The sequence below is a fragment of the Phyllobates terribilis genome, unplaced genomic scaffold, assembly GCF_046119375.1.
Source record: "Phyllobates terribilis strain yellow unplaced genomic scaffold, ASM4611937v1 Scaffold_5__5_contigs__length_657084704, whole genome shotgun sequence".
Classification (NCBI taxonomy): Eukaryota; Metazoa; Chordata; class Amphibia; order Anura; family Dendrobatidae; genus Phyllobates; species Phyllobates terribilis.
The window spans coordinates 440,425,001-440,441,830 of record NW_027362765.1 but is presented as its reverse complement, the minus strand read 5'-3'; positions in this window follow the sequence as shown (position 1 = coordinate 440,441,830).

Genomic DNA, 16,830 nt, shown 5'->3' with positions numbered 1-16,830 from the left:
GGGATGCCACACCCTTAAATTGCACAGAATGCAAACAAGACAAAAAACCAAGCAATGTGAACTGAGGTCTAAGATGGTAGACATGCAAGAAATAGGAGCATGTTCACACTAGCAAAAAGAAGCAAAACCTACAAAAGACAAAAGACAAAAATATATCTCATACCCTACCATCATTATATATAAATGTAAAGCAAAGTTGCATAATAAATATAGGGTACTTAGTGAACTATTTTTGATCAAAAAAAGTATACAAGCCGTCCCACCAGCGGCAAGGTGACCCTAAATTGGGACGGTACCTATACTGCCTATATTAAGAACCTTACTGTATATCAAAGTTGAAGTAATGCATATAAAAGGGTAGACAAATAGGACCGGGTCCCAACTCCAGACCACCCAGGCCCGTGGTAAGCTACATATATACCAGTCAGCTCAACAAAGGGGATGCCACACCCTTAAATTGCACAGAATGCAAACAAGACAAAAAACCAAGCAATGTGAACTGAGGTCTAAGATGGTAGACATGCAAGAAATAGGAGCATGTTCACACTAGCAAAAAGAAGCAAAACCTACAAAAGACAAAAGACAAAAATATATCTCATACCCTACCATCATTATATATAAATGTAAAGCAAAGTTGCATAATAAATATAGGGTACTTAGTGAACTATTTTTGATCAAAAAAAGTATACAAGCCGTCCCACCAGCGGCAAGGTGACCCTAAATTGGGACGGTACCTATACTGCCTATATTAAAAACCTTACTGTATATCAAAGTTGAAGTAATGCATATAAAAGGGTAGACAAATAGGACCGGGTCCCAACTCCAGACCACCCAGGCCCGTGGTAAGCTACATATATACCAGTCAGCTCAACAAAGGGGATGCCACACCCTTAAATTGCACAGAATGCAAACAAGACAAAAAACCAAGCAATGTGAACTGAGGTCTAAGATGGTAGACATGCAAGAAATAGGAGCATGTTCACACTAGCAAAAAGAAGCAAAACCTACAAAAGACAAAAGACAAAAATATATCTCATACCCTACCATCATTATATATAAATGTAAAGCAAAGTTGCATAATAAATATAGGGTACTTAGTGAACTATTTTTGATCAAAAAAAGTATACAAGCCGTCCCACCAGCGGCAAGGTGACCCTAAATTGGGACGGTACCTATACTGCCTATATTAAAAACCTTACTGTATATCAAAGTTGAAGTAATGCATATAAAAGGGTAGACAAATAGGACCGGGTCCCAACTCCAGACCACCCAGGCCCGTGGTAAGCTACATATATACCAGTCAGCTCAACAAAGGGGATGCCACACCCTTAAATTGCACAGAATGCAAACAAGACAAAAAACCAAGCAATGTGAACTGAGGTCTAAGATGGTAGACATGCAAGAAATAGGAGCATGTTCACACTAGCAAAAAGAAGCAAAACCTACAAAAGACAAAAGACAAAAATATATCTCATACCCTACCATCATTATATATAAATGTAAAGCAAAGTTGCATAATAAATATAGGGTACTTAGTGAACTATTTTTGATCAAAAAAAGTATACAAGCCGTCCCACCAGCGGCAAGGTGACCCTAAATTGGGACGGTACCTATACTGCCTATATTAAAAACCTTACTGTATATCAAAGTTGAAGTAATGCATATAAAAGGGTAGACAAATAGGACCGGGTCCCAACTCCAGACCACCCAGGCCCGTGGTAAGCTACATATATACCAGTCAGCTCAACAAAGGGGATGCCACACCCTTAAATTGCACAGAATGCAAACAAGACAAAAAACCAAGCAATGTGAACTGAGGTCTAAGATGGTAGACATGCAAGAAATAGGAGCATGTTCACACTAGCAAAAAGAAGCAAAACCTACAAAAGACAAAAGACAAAAATATATCTCATACCCTACCATCATTATATATAAATGTAAAGCAAAGTTGCATAATAAATATAGGGTACTTAGTGAACTATTTTTGATCAAAAAAAGTATACAAGCCGTCCCACCAGCGGCAAGGTGACCCTAAATTGGGACGGTACCTATACTGCCTATATTAAAAACCTTACTGTATATCAAAGTTGAAGTAATGCATATAAAAGGGTAGACAAATAGGACCGGGTCCCAACTCCAGACCACCCAGGCCCGTGGTAAGCTACATATATACCAGTCAGCTCAACAAAGGGGATGCCACACCCTTAAATTGCACAGAATGCAAACAAGACAAAAAACCAAGCAATGTGAACTGAGGTCTAAGATGGTAGACATGCAAGAAATAGGAGCATGTTCACACTAGCAAAAAGAAGCAAAACCTACAAAAGACAAAAGACAAAAATATATCTCATACCCTACCATCATTATATATAAATGTAAAGCAAAGTTGCATAATAAATATAGGGTACTTAGTGAACTATTTTTGATCAAAAAAAGTATACAAGCCGTCCCACCAGCGGCAAGGTGACCCTAAATTGGGACGGTACCTATACTGCCTATATTAAAAACCTTACTGTATATCAAAGTTGAAGTAATGCATATAAAAGGGTAGACAAATAGGACCGGGTCCCAACTCCAGACCACCCAGGCCCGTGGTAAGCTACATATATACCAGTCAGCTCAACAAAGGGGATGCCACACCCTTAAATTGCACAGAATGCAAACAAGACAAAAAACCAAGCAATGTGAACTGAGGTCTAAGATGGTAGACATGCAAGAAATAGGAGCATGTTCACACTAGCAAAAAGAAGCAAAACCTACAAAAGACAAAAGACAAAAATATATCTCATACCCTACCATCATTATATATAAATGTAAAGCAAAGTTGCATAATAAATATAGGGTACTTAGTGAACTATTTTTGATCAAAAAAAGTATACAAGCCGTCCCACCAGCGGCAAGGTGACCCTAAATTGGGACGGTACCTATACTGCCTATATTAAAAACCTTACTGTATATCAAAGTTGAAGTAATGCATATAAAAGGGTAGACAAATAGGACCGGGTCCCAACTCCAGACCACCCAGGCCCGTGGTAAGCTACATATATACCAGTCAGCTCAACAAAGGGGATGCCACACCCTTAAATTGCACAGAATGCAAACAAGACAAAAAACCAAGCAATGTGAACTGAGGTCTAAGATGGTAGACATGCAAGAAATAGGAGCATGTTCACACTAGCAAAAAGAAGCAAAACCTACAAAAGACAAAAGACAAAAATATATCTCATACCCTACCATCATTATATATAAATGTAAAGCAAAGTTGCATAATAAATATAGGGTACTTAGTGAACTATTTTTGATCAAAAAAAGTATACAAGCCGTCCCACCAGCGGCAAGGTGACCCTAAATTGGGACGGTACCTATACTGCCTATATTAAAAACCTTACTGTATATCAAAGTTGAAGTAATGCATATAAAAGGGTAGACAAATAGGACCGGGTCCCAACTCCAGACCACCCAGGCCCGTGGTAAGCTACATATATACCAGTCAGCTCAACAAAGGGGATGCCACACCCTTAAATTGCACAGAATGCAAACAAGACAAAAAACCAAGCAATGTGAACTGAGGTCTAAGATGGTAGACATGCAAGAAATAGGAGCATGTTCACACTAGCAAAAAGAAGCAAAACCTACAAAAGACAAAAATATATCTCATACCCTACCATCATTATATATAAATGTAAAGCAAAGTTGCATAATAAATATAGGGTACTTAGTGAACTATTTTTGATCAAAAAAAGTATACAAGCCGTCCCACCATTTCTTGCATGTCTACCATCTTAGACCTCAGTTCACATTGCTTGGTTTTTTGTCTTGTTTGCATTCTGTGCAATTTAAGGGTGTGGCATCCCCTTTGTTGAGCTGACTGGTATATATGTAGCTTACCACGGGCCTGGGTGGTCTGGAGTTGGGACCCGGTCCTATTTGTCTACCCTTTTATATGCATTACTTCAACTTTGATATACAGTAAGGTTCTTAATATAGGCAGTATAGGTACCGTCCCAATTTAGGGTCACCTTGCCGCTGGTGGGACGGCTTGTATACTTTTTTTGATCAAAAATAGTTCACTAAGTACCCTATATTTATTATGCAACTTTGCTTTACATTTATATATAATGATGGTAGGGTATGAGATATATTTTTGTCTTTTGTCTTTTGTAGGTTTTGCTTCTTTTTGCTAGTGTGAACATGCTCCTATTTCTTGCATGTCTACCATCTTAGACCTCAGTTCACATTGCTTGGTTTTTTGTCTTGTTTGCATTCTGTGCAATTTAAGGGTGTGGCATCCCCTTTGTTGAGCTGACTGGTATATATGTAGCTTACCACGGGCCTGGGTGGTCTGGAGTTGGGACCCGGTCCTATTTGTCTACCCTTTTATATGCATTACTTCAACTTTGATATACAGTAAGGTTTTTAATATAGGCAGTATAGGTACCGTCCCAATTTAGGGTCACCTTGCCGCTGGTGGGACGGCTTGTATACTTTTTTTGATCAAAAATAGTTCACTAAGTACCCTATATTTATTATGCAACTTTGCTTTACATTTATATATAATGATGGTAGGGTATGAGATATATTTTTGTCTTTTGTCTTTTGTAGGTTTTGCTTCTTTTTGCTAGTGTGAACATGCTCCTATTTCTTGCATGTCTACCATCTTAGACCTCAGTTCACATTGCTTGGTTTTTTGTCTTGTTTGCATTCTGTGCAATTTAAGGGTGTGGCATCCCCTTTGTTGAGCTGACTGGTATATATGTAGCTTACCACGGGCCTGGGTGGTCTGGAGTTGGGACCCGGTCCTATTTGTCTACCCTTTTATATGCATTACTTCAACTTTGATATACAGTAAGGTTTTTAATATAGGCAGTATAGGTACCGTCCCAATTTAGGGTCACCTTGCCGCTGGTGGGACGGCTTGTATACTTTTTTTGATCAAAAATAGTTCACTAAGTACCCTATATTTATTATGCAACTTTGCTTTACATTTATATATAATGATGGTAGGGTATGAGATATATTTTTGTCTTTTGTCTTTTGTAGGTTTTGCTTCTTTTTGCTAGTGTGAACATGCTCCTATTTCTTGCATGTCTACCATCTTAGACCTCAGTTCACATTGCTTGGTTTTTTGTCTTGTTTGCATTCTGTGCAATTTAAGGGTGTGGCATCCCCTTTGTTGAGCTGACTGGTATATATGTAGCTTACCACGGGCCTGGGTGGTCTGGAGTTGGGACCCGGTCCTATTTGTCTACCCTTTTATATGCATTACTTCAACTTTGATATACAGTAAGGTTTTTAATATAGGCAGTATAGGTACCGTCCCAATTTAGGGTCACCTTGCCGCTGGTGGGACGGCTTGTATACTTTTTTTGATCAAAAATAGTTCACTAAGTACCCTATATTTATTATGCAACTTTGCTTTACATTTATATATAATGATGGTAGGGTATGAGATATATTTTTGTCTTTTGTCTTTTGTAGGTTTTGCTTCTTTTTGCTAGTGTGAACATGCTCCTATTTCTTGCATGTCTACCATCTTAGACCTCAGTTCACATTGCTTGGTTTTTTGTCTTGTTTGCATTCTGTGCAATTTAAGGGTGTGGCATCCCCTTTGTTGAGCTGACTGGTATATATGTAGCTTACCACGGGCCTGGGTGGTCTGGAGTTGGGACCCGGTCCTATTTGTCTACCCTTTTATATGCATTACTTCAACTTTGATATACAGTAAGGTTTTTAATATAGGCAGTATAGGTACCGTCCCAATTTAGGGTCACCTTGCCGCTGGTGGGACGGCTTGTATACTTTTTTTGATCAAAAATAGTTCACTAAGTACCCTATATTTATTATGCAACTTTGCTTTACATTTATATATAATGATGGTAGGGTATGAGATATATTTTTGTCTTTTGTCTTTTGTAGGTTTTGCTTCTTTTTGCTAGTGTGAACATGCTCCTATTTCTTGCATGTCTACCATCTTAGACCTCAGTTCACATTGCTTGGTTTTTTGTCTTGTTTGCATTCTGTGCAATTTAAGGGTGTGGCATCCCCTTTGTTGAGCTGACTGGTATATATGTAGCTTACCACGGGCCTGGGTGGTCTGGAGTTGGGACCCGGTCCTATTTGTCTACCCTTTTATATGCATTACTTCAACTTTGATATACAGTAAGGTTTTTAATATAGGCAGTATAGGTACCGTCCCAATTTAGGGTCACCTTGCCGCTGGTGGGACGGCTTGTATACTTTTTTTGATCAAAAATAGTTCACTAAGTACCCTATATTTATTATGCAACTTTGCTTTACATTTATATATAATGATGGTAGGGTATGAGATATATTTTTGTCTTTTGTCTTTTGTAGGTTTTGCTTCTTTTTGCTAGTGTGAACATGCTCCTATTTCTTGCATGTCTACCATCTTAGACCTCAGTTCACATTGCTTGGTTTTTTGTCTTGTTTGCATTCTGTGCAATTTAAGGGTGTGGCATCCCCTTTGTTGAGCTGACTGGTATATATGTAGCTTACCACGGGCCTGGGTGGTCTGGAGTTGGGACCCGGTCCTATTTGTCTACCCTTTTATATGCATTACTTCAACTTTGATATACAGTAAGGTTTTTAATATAGGCAGTATAGGTACCGTCCCAATTTAGGGTCACCTTGCCGCTGGTGGGACGGCTTGTATACTTTTTTTGATCAAAAATAGTTCACTAAGTACCCTATATTTATTATGCAACTTTGCTTTACATTTATATATAATGATGGTAGGGTATGAGATATATTTTTGTCTTTTGTCTTTTGTAGGTTTTGCTTCTTTTTGCTAGTGTGAACATGCTCCTATTTCTTGCATGTCTACCATCTTAGACCTCAGTTCACATTGCTTGGTTTTTTGTCTTGTTTGCATTCTGTGCAATTTAAGGGTGTGGCATCCCCTTTGTTGAGCTGACTGGTATATATGTAGCTTACCACGGGCCTGGGTGGTCTGGAGTTGGGACCCGGTCCTATTTGTCTACCCTTTTATATGCATTACTTCAACTTTGATATACAGTAAGGTTTTTAATATAGGCAGTATAGGTACCGTCCCAATTTAGGGTCACCTTGCCGCTGGTGGGACGGCTTGTATACTTTTTTTGATCAAAAATAGTTCACTAAGTACCCTATATTTATTATGCAACTTTGCTTTACATTTATATATAATGATGGTAGGGTATGAGATATATTTTTGTCTTTTGTCTTTTGTAGGTTTTGCTTCTTTTTGCTAGTGTGAACATGCTCCTATTTCTTGCATGTCTACCATCTTAGACCTCAGTTCACATTGCTTGGTTTTTTGTCTTGTTTGCATTCTGTGCAATTTAAGGGTGTGGCATCCCCTTTGTTGAGCTGACTGGTATATATGTAGCTTACCACGGGCCTGGGTGGTCTGGAGTTGGGACCCGGTCCTATTTGTCTACCCATTTATATGCATTACTTCAACTTTGATATACAGTAAGGTTTTTAATATAGGCAGTATAGGTACCGTCCCAATTTAGGGTCACCTTGCCGCTGGTGGGACGGCTTGTATACTTTTTTTGATCAAAAATAGTTCACTAAGTACCCTATATTTATTATGCAACTTTGCTTTACATTTATATATAATGATGGTAGGGTATGAGATATATTTTTGTCTTTTGTCTTTTGTAGGTTTTGCTTCTTTTTGCTAGTGTGAACATGCTCCTATTTCTTGCATGTCTACCATCTTAGACCTCAGTTCACATTGCTTGGTTTTTTGTCTTGTTTGCATTCTGTGCAATTTAAGGGTGTGGCATCCCCTTTGTTGAGCTGACTGGTATATATGTAGCTTACCACGGGCCTGGGTGGTCTGGAGTTGGGACCCGGTCCTATTTGTCTACCCTTTTATATGCATTACTTCAACTTTGATATACAGTAAGGTTTTTAATATAGGCAGTATAGGTACCGTCCCAATTTAGGGTCACCTTGCCGCTGGTGGGACGGCTTGTATACTTTTTTTGATCAAAAATAGTTCACTAAGTACCCTATATTTATTATGCAACTTTGCTTTACATTTATATATAATGATGGTAGGGTATGAGATATATTTTTGTCTTTTGTCTTTTGTAGGTTTTGCTTCTTTTTGCTAGTGTGAACATGCTCCTATTTCTTGCATGTCTACCATCTTAGACCTCAGTTCACATTGCTTGGTTTTTTGTCTTGTTTGCATTCTGTGCAATTTAAGGGTGTGGCATCCCCTTTGTTGAGCTGACTGGTATATATGTAGCTTACCACGGGCCTGGGTGGTCTGGAGTTGGGACCCGGTCCTATTTGTCTACCCATTTATATGCATTACTTCAACTTTGATATACAGTAAGGTTTTTAATATAGGCAGTATAGGTACCGTCCCAATTTAGGGTCACCTTGCCGCTGGTGGGACGGCTTGTATACTTTTTTTGATCAAAAATAGTTCACTAAGTACCCTATATTTATTATGCAACTTTGCTTTACATTTATATATAATGATGGTAGGGTATGAGATATATTTTTGTCTTTTGTCTTTTGTAGGTTTTGCTTCTTTTTGCTAGTGTGAACATGCTCCTATTTCTTGCATGTCTACCATCTTAGACCTCAGTTCACATTGCTTGGTTTTTTGTCTTGTTTGCATTCTGTGCAATTTAAGGGTGTGGCATCCCCTTTGTTGAGCTGACTGGTATATATGTAGCTTACCACGGGCCTGGGTGGTCTGGAGTTGGGACCCGGTCCTATTTGTCTACCCTTTTATATGCATTACTTCAACTTTGATATACAGTAAGGTTTTTAATATAGGCAGTATAGGTACCGTCCCAATTTAGGGTCACCTTGCCGCTGGTGGGACGGCTTGTATACTTTTTTTGATCAAAAATAGTTCACTAAGTACCCTATATTTATTATGCAACTTTGCTTTACATTTATATATAATGATGGTAGGGTATGAGATATATTTTTGTCTTTTGTCTTTTGTAGGTTTTGCTTCTTTTTGCTAGTGTGAACATGCTCCTATTTCTTGCATGTCTACCATCTTAGACCTCAGTTCACATTGCTTGGTTTTTTGTCTTGTTTGCATTCTGTGCAATTTAAGGGTGTGGCATCCCCTTTGTTGAGCTGACTGGTATATATGTAGCTTACCACGGGCCTGGGTGGTCTGGAGTTGGGACCCGGTCCTATTTGTCTACCCTTTTATATGCATTACTTCAACTTTGATATACAGTAAGGTTTTTAATATAGGCAGTATAGGTACCGTCCCAATTTAGGGTCACCTTGCCGCTGGTGGGACGGCTTGTATACTTTTTTTGATCAAAAATAGTTCACTAAGTACCCTATATTTATTATGCAACTTTGCTTTACATTTATATATAATGATGGTAGGGTATGAGATATATTTTTGTCTTTTGTAGGTTTTGCTTCTTTTTGCTAGTGTGAACATGCTCCTATTTCTTGCATGTCTACCATCTTAGACCTCAGTTCACATTGCTTGGTTTTTTGTCTTGTTTGCATTCTGTGCAATTTAAGGGTGTGGCATCCCCTTTGTTGAGCTGACTGGTATATATGTAGCTTACCACGGGCCTGGGTGGTCTGGAGTTGGGACCCGGTCCTATTTGTCTACCCTTTTATATGCATTACTTCAACTTTGATATACAGTAAGGTTTTTAATATAGGCAGTATAGGTACCGTCCCAATTTAGGGTCACCTTGCCGCTGGTGGGACGGCTTGTATACTTTTTTTGATCAAAAATAGTTCACTAAGTACCCTATATTTATTATGCAACTTTGCTTTACATTTATATATAATGATGGTAGGGTATGAGATATATTTTTGTCTTTTGTCTTTTGTAGGTTTTGCTTCTTTTTGCTAGTGTGAACATGCTCCTATTTCTTGCATGTCTACCATCTTAGACCTCAGTTCACATTGCTTGGTTTTTTGTCTTGTTTGCATTCTGTGCAATTTAAGGGTGTGGCATCCCCTTTGTTGAGCTGACTGGTATATATGTAGCTTACCACGGGCCTGGGTGGTCTGGAGTTGGGACCCGGTCCTATTTGTCTACCCTTTTATATGCATTACTTCAACTTTGATATACAGTAAGGTTTTTAATATAGGCAGTATAGGTACCGTCCCAATTTAGGGTCACCTTGCCGCTGGTGGGACGGCTTGTATACTTTTTTTGATCAAAAATAGTTCACTAAGTACCCTATATTTATTATGCAACTTTGCTTTACATTTATATATAATGATGGTAGGGTATGAGATATATTTTTGTCTTTTGTCTTTTGTAGGTTTTGCTTCTTTTTGCTAGTGTGAACATGCTCCTATTTCTTGCATGTCTACCATCTTAGACCTCAGTTCACATTGCTTGGTTTTTTGGTCCAAAAGTAGGTGGACAGAAACTTTTTTGCACAAGTCTCTTTGGGTATTAATTTCTTGAAATGCATCTGTAGCACCCTGAGGATTCGGCTGCTACAGGGGTATTGCACCTCAACCCAGAGGTGTGATATTCCACTCCCGGGTAAGGATGGAGTGTGGAACTGAGCTCAGTTAGCTGCATGCACTACACACATCCCATTTCCGGGGAACAGACCGATGGTACTCCCACCAGTATATGTGCAGGTACGACAGTGTCTGTTCCTGGCTGGAGTGGGAGGGGGGTGGAACATCCCAGTAGTGTAGGGGCAGATAGGGGGAGCAGCCTGGGTAAAGCTAGGAGCTCATTGGGTGCTGGTCACCTGAGCTCACACATAGAGGGAGTATATAAGGTGGGCACCATCTTAGATCAGGGTCAGTCAGTTGTCAGTCAGCCAGTCAGACAGTCAGACAGTCTGTCTGAGAGCCTGAGAAGCAGAGCAGAGGAGAAGGAAGAGAGACCCAGAGGCGCAGAGGGGACCCCAAGATCCCAGAATAAGGACAAAAGGGTGAAGGGTCGGCAAAAGGGTACCGGATCCCAAGCTGGCAGAGGCTACAGCACACCTTAGCCAGGAACCGGAGGTCGTGGGCAGGATCTGCCACGACCCTCACCAAATCCACTAGAAAGGCATACCAAGCATAGGGTCAGGGAGCCCAGAGGAGGCTTGACCACCAAGAGACCCGAGGGAGCCGGCCAAAAGTGGATCCCTGGTGGGAACGGCCAGAAGAAGGGAGAGTCAGAAAGGAGCTCAGGACCATACTCAAGAATTGCCCGGGAGTTGACCGAGTCCAGGACCTGGTGGACGCAGCACGGCTTGGGTGGTCACTGCTGTACACAGTGACCCGAGCAACACCAGTAAGTAAAACCCTGGAACTGCATTTTATGCCTCTGAGTCTCCTTGCTGCACCTTCACAACCACCATCCTCCACGGCTGACCCCCTGAGGCTATACCCCTCCCGTTGGGGGTTATACTACCACAGCTGCACACACACCACCAGCCTCAGCGGACCATCCTGCAGCGGCGGCCTTTTGACCGCAAATCAACGGGTGGCGTAGTCGACACAAAGAACTCTAATAACATCTGTAGGACTGCCACACACTGAGTTTGACACCCTGGGCACGGACCGGGTCACAGCCACTCGGAGACTACAACCCCCATCTGATCCGGCTCCGGGTATCCCTAACAACATGGCCCAGGGGGCGCGTCACATCTCTTATGTAATTTTTCAAATCACTGACACTTTTTGGTTTTCGACTATAAACTTTGTCCTTGAGTACTCCCTAAAAGAAAAAATCCATTGGGGTCAAGTCTGATGAACGTGCCGGCCAATCAAGTGGGCCTCTTCGGCCAATCCATTTATTAGGAAATGTTTCATCAAGATACTCGTGGACTACTCTTGAATAATGTGGAGGGGCCCCACCTTGTTGGAAATAAAGGTCATTTGAATTAGGCTGTTGCTGTAACTGGGGAAAAACTGGATTCATTAGAATTTCGAGATACTTATCTCCTGTGACTGTTACATAAAAAAAATATTGGTCCTAAAACACCAAAACTTGAAATACCGCCCCAAACATTGACACCAGGCTCATTTAGTTGTTGCTCTAATGTTAAATGCATGTTCTCATTATACCAGTAAATACAATTATGTCTGTTAATATGGCCGGATAATTTGAAAGAAGCTTCATCACTCCACATAATGTTATCTAAAATTACTGGATTTTATTTTATAAATCTCCCCCTTCATAACCTTATTACACTTTCTGTCCACCTACTTTTAGACCACCCTGTATATGCAGCTTGATTAGTCCTCAGAAAGACTGTTAGTTCAGATGGATATATATGTTGTGGAATACTTATACTAACTATAAGGCTGTGTGCCCACGATGCGTTTTTTAAGCGTTTCCGCAGCGGCAATTCTGCTGCAGAAGCGCTTAAAAAATGCATTGTAGAAGGCCTGCCATGTTCCCCAATGATAATCCGCATGTGCTGTGCACATGCTGCGGAAATTTCCGCTGCGGATTATCATTGTGGAAAAAACGCAGCATGTCCATTAATTTTGCGGAAGCGCTGCGTTTTCGCCGCCATTGACTTGCATTGGAACGCATGGATTACGCATCACTGCATATGTAGATGCGCATTCCATGCCTTCCAATGTGCGGATGGTACCCAGGTGTAGAGGAGAGGAGACTCTCCTCTGGACCCGGGTACCATAGAAACTGTAAAAAAAAGAATAAAATAAAAAATAAATGTTATATTAACCTTCTGATGGCCCCCGCTGCGCTCGTCCTCCCATGCCGGCAGCTCTCGATGGACTGAAGGACCTGCGCTGACGTCATAGTCATGTGACGGCAGGTCCTTCAGTGTACCATGAGCTACCGGCAGCCAGGATGGAGCGAATAAAGACTGCGGGGGCCATCAGAAGGTAAGTATAGATTTATTTTTTTATTTTTAACCATTCTTTGGGGTCACACTATATAAATCCATGCCGGTTGCATGGATTTATATAGTGTGACCAAGTTGTCAAGCACTTTCCAAGTGATGCTAAAATCGCTTGGAAAGCGCTTGTCAACCCGCATGCGGAAATGCATGTGAAGAATGCTTCACATCCGCATGTCCCTGGCAGGAAAACGCATGTACAATCCGCATGTACAATCCGCATGTACAATCCGCATGCATTTTTTTCTGCCAGAGAGATGCAGAAACGCTCAGGAAAAAATCCGGAGCATTTCTGCACCGTGGGCACATAGCCTAATGAGCAAATTTCTCCCTGACTCAGCAGCAGCTCTCCCTACTCTGCCAAATTCCGGAGTGACTGTGACGAGCATGACGGCGCCAGGTCTTATATACACCTGATGACACTGTGCGGCCAGCCAATCACTGTAATGCCCACAACCATCATGGCTACGGCATTACAGTGGGTGGCAGGCAATCCCTGCATGTTCGTGGCTATGTAAAGAGCGCCAAACATGCAGGGAGGGGACTCAAGTTCCCACCCAAGCAACCCGGAAATACTCGCCGAGCGCCGAGCTTGTTGAGCACCGAGCAGTGGCGAGCACGTTCGCTCATCACTAGTTATTAGTATCTTCATAAATGGAGATTTTTGGCTTGTGCTAGTAAAAACAAGCAATTTTGCAATTTATTGTTTATTAAAATTTTCATCCGTTCTTGAGATAGCAACACTTTTCTTTTGTTTACAGCTCATTGCCTTGGAGACCGACCACTGCTGCTAAACAGCAGAACATGTGTCATGCTTACAAACTCTTTTGGAGTAAGCTTGTAAGCACTGTATTGAAACTGGCCAGGATTGCTGGTGCGTGCTGACTTCAGCTCAGTGCTAATTAGCTAGACAATAGCAGTGGTCGGTCTCCCAGACAACGAGCTGTAAACAATAGAAAAATGTTAATATCTCAAAAATGGCTTCAAATTCATTAGGCAAAAGTGCTGGTGTTTACAATCACTATATGACAATATGCTTCTATGAAGATGAGAATGACCCTTTAAAAAATATGGAGGCCTTCGGAGACATTTTTTCTTTACTTATATGCATGTACAGTATTTTGGGCTAAAACGAATTTTTGTAATTTGGTTTCATTAAAAAATTTTCACTGTTTACTTTTTATAGCCTCTGTTGTGTACTGCCTATTGCTGGCTGCAGAATGAGTTAACTAAGAATCTGACAGTGAGCTTATTTTGAGCCCAAACTCTTTTATCTGTCTTTTACTGAGCTTATCTTAGCTATCTTATGATCACATGAACGTTCAGCTCTCCTTTGATGTGGTCATAAATCAGCTGAGAAGAACTCAGAAAAAGACATATAAATAAGTTACACCCCCCACCTCTCCCAGAATGGGCTCACTGTCGGTTATTCTCATACTAAAGTCAGCAATGAGCAAGTACAGTAAATCAAGAGCCTGTGAAGGCCAAACAGTGCAATTTTTTAAGTAAAACCCAATTGCAAAAATTATTTAAAGGGCATGAAATGACTTATGACTGTACCATGCATGTCATTATAATAAGAATAGCAGTGGGAAATCCAGGGGAACATATACTGTTGCTGTTGGCATCTGCCCTCGGTTTAGCTACGGTGAGATTACAAGAGTGTCTCCAAGGGCCAGACAGCTGTCCCACAGATGACTTTCCGCCAGGTAAGTTGATGTGACATCTCAAGTGGGCTTCTTTCAGGTCCCTTGCTGTGACTTCACAATTGTGTTTTTATCAGATGACTACTATGACATCACAACTATGTTTATGCATTTAAGCTGTTGTAACATCACAAGTGGGTTACAGTCAGGTGGGTACATTGCTGTCAGCTTAAAGGGTTATTCCCAATATAGTAAGGTTTCCCCTATTAACTTATTGATAGGCGGGGGGCTTGGCTCCACCCACAGCATTCCCAAAAATATAACTCTGGGAAATGGACTCTGCAGAGACCCCTCTTGTATGGAGTGGAGGTCTGCATTCTCGATCTCTACATAGTTCATTTTTCTGTGAGACGGCTGTGGAAATGCAAGAGATAGAAATGTTGTATATGCTCCAAATTGGGATTGATAACATCATCAGCATGACACCCAGAAAATAAGCCCTCATACAGCTCCATCGATGGAAAAATAAAAATGTTACAGGACCCAGAAAATGACAACACAAACCAAACATTTTTTTTTACAAATGTCTGAATTTCTTTTCACCACTTAAATAAAAAAGAAACCATTCTAGAAACTAGACATAATTTTTTGGGCTAGTCCCTGCTCTACTAAACATGCATCGCTTGTCAATTCCAACAGATTTTTGTCACTTTGTGATCTGATCAGAAGTAACGAGCCTGCAACAGAGCGCACTGTTAGCATATATTGTAAGAGGATTGCACGGTGTGCAGAGACCAGCGCCACCCCCACAAGTGACTTTACTTAAGGAAACGGCTCTGATCTCTGCAAGTCAGATATTCGTCTTACTAGGTATACTGACAGCGCGCTCTGTGGCCGGCTCGTTACTTCTGATCAGAGCCGGTGAAAGAGCACACTGTCATTGTGCATATCACACAGTGACAAAAATGTACTGAACATTCATTGAAATTGACAACTTACACATGCTCAGTAGAGCATGGACTAGCCCAGCGCCTGAAATAAAGGTCACTGATGACGCTTCGTTTCAGGGAGATGGCAGGGGCTGCAACAGTGGCTGCAGCCTCTGCCCCCTAATCACGCTTTTTTGAGTATCCCAGCATGCACTGGGATTCTCAAATGATGCATCATCAAAAAAGGAAGTAACACAAATAATAAAATAAAGCAAATAAATAGTGTACATAGGGAAGGATAGGGAATGTGTTTATTAAAGTATATTAGAAAATAGATTCGATTATGGTAATAAATAGATAAGCATTTAGGATGAAAATTAATTTGTGTTTCAGACCACCCCTTTAAGGCAAACTGCCATCATATTACAAGTAGGTGTAAAGGTGTGGCCACACTCTGTGGATGGCCTCTTGGCTTGTGGGTCAATGGCTGCACAACTGTGAAATGAAATGATGTGAAAATTGGCCATCTTGGAGGGTGGGGTTTCAGTTACATGTGGCTTGCTGCCACATGTGGTCTCACCCGTTAAATTAATGCAAACGGTGGCTAATTTAATGGCCTGTTTAGAATACCCAATCATAATTCTATGTGCATAAATTCCACTTTCCTGAAAACCCCTTTAAGACAAGTAGCTGAGATCTCACTATTGCCTTTAGTAAGCTAAGCTATTGATGAGCTCTCTGCCTGGATATCATAGGAGTGTTTCCATCATGTAAGCTCTGGGACACACATACCCTCTGTATTTGGTGTGCACCTCTGGTTAGGCACCATGTTATTTCCTTAACAGATAATTATATTTAGCACATGATATGGATATTTGTACTTTGTAATAATCTGCCATGATGGCGATGCCAGCAGAAGAGTCGGTACAGGGAACCATTTGTCATAGGGCTGGCCTTGCTATAGTGCATAAGTAAGCAAATTTGCCTGTAGGGGTTTCAGAACACTGGGTCTCCTTTTCTACCTTTTTTGGTAAATACTTTCCCTTTACTTTCTTAATTCTGTTGTGTTGCTCTGCTATCATTCTTTATAGAAATGTACAAAAAAATTGATCCCTGCTTTTCATATCCCCAATTCTTTCAAAGGCACATGGCTGTACACAGTATAAGGACAGGTACAGATTAGCAAATTTTCGGTAAGAGTGCGATCCAACAAAACATCGGATTGCACTCGGACCAATATTAATCTATGGGGCCATGCACGTGTCTGATATTTTCATCGGACAGGGTTTGTCTCAGAAAAAAATTGCTACATGCCCAAGTTTGATCCAATATTTTGATCTCACTCAGTGAGTGCAAAGGAAATATCTGAATGCACTCGGATGACATCTGAGTGCAGTCTGATTT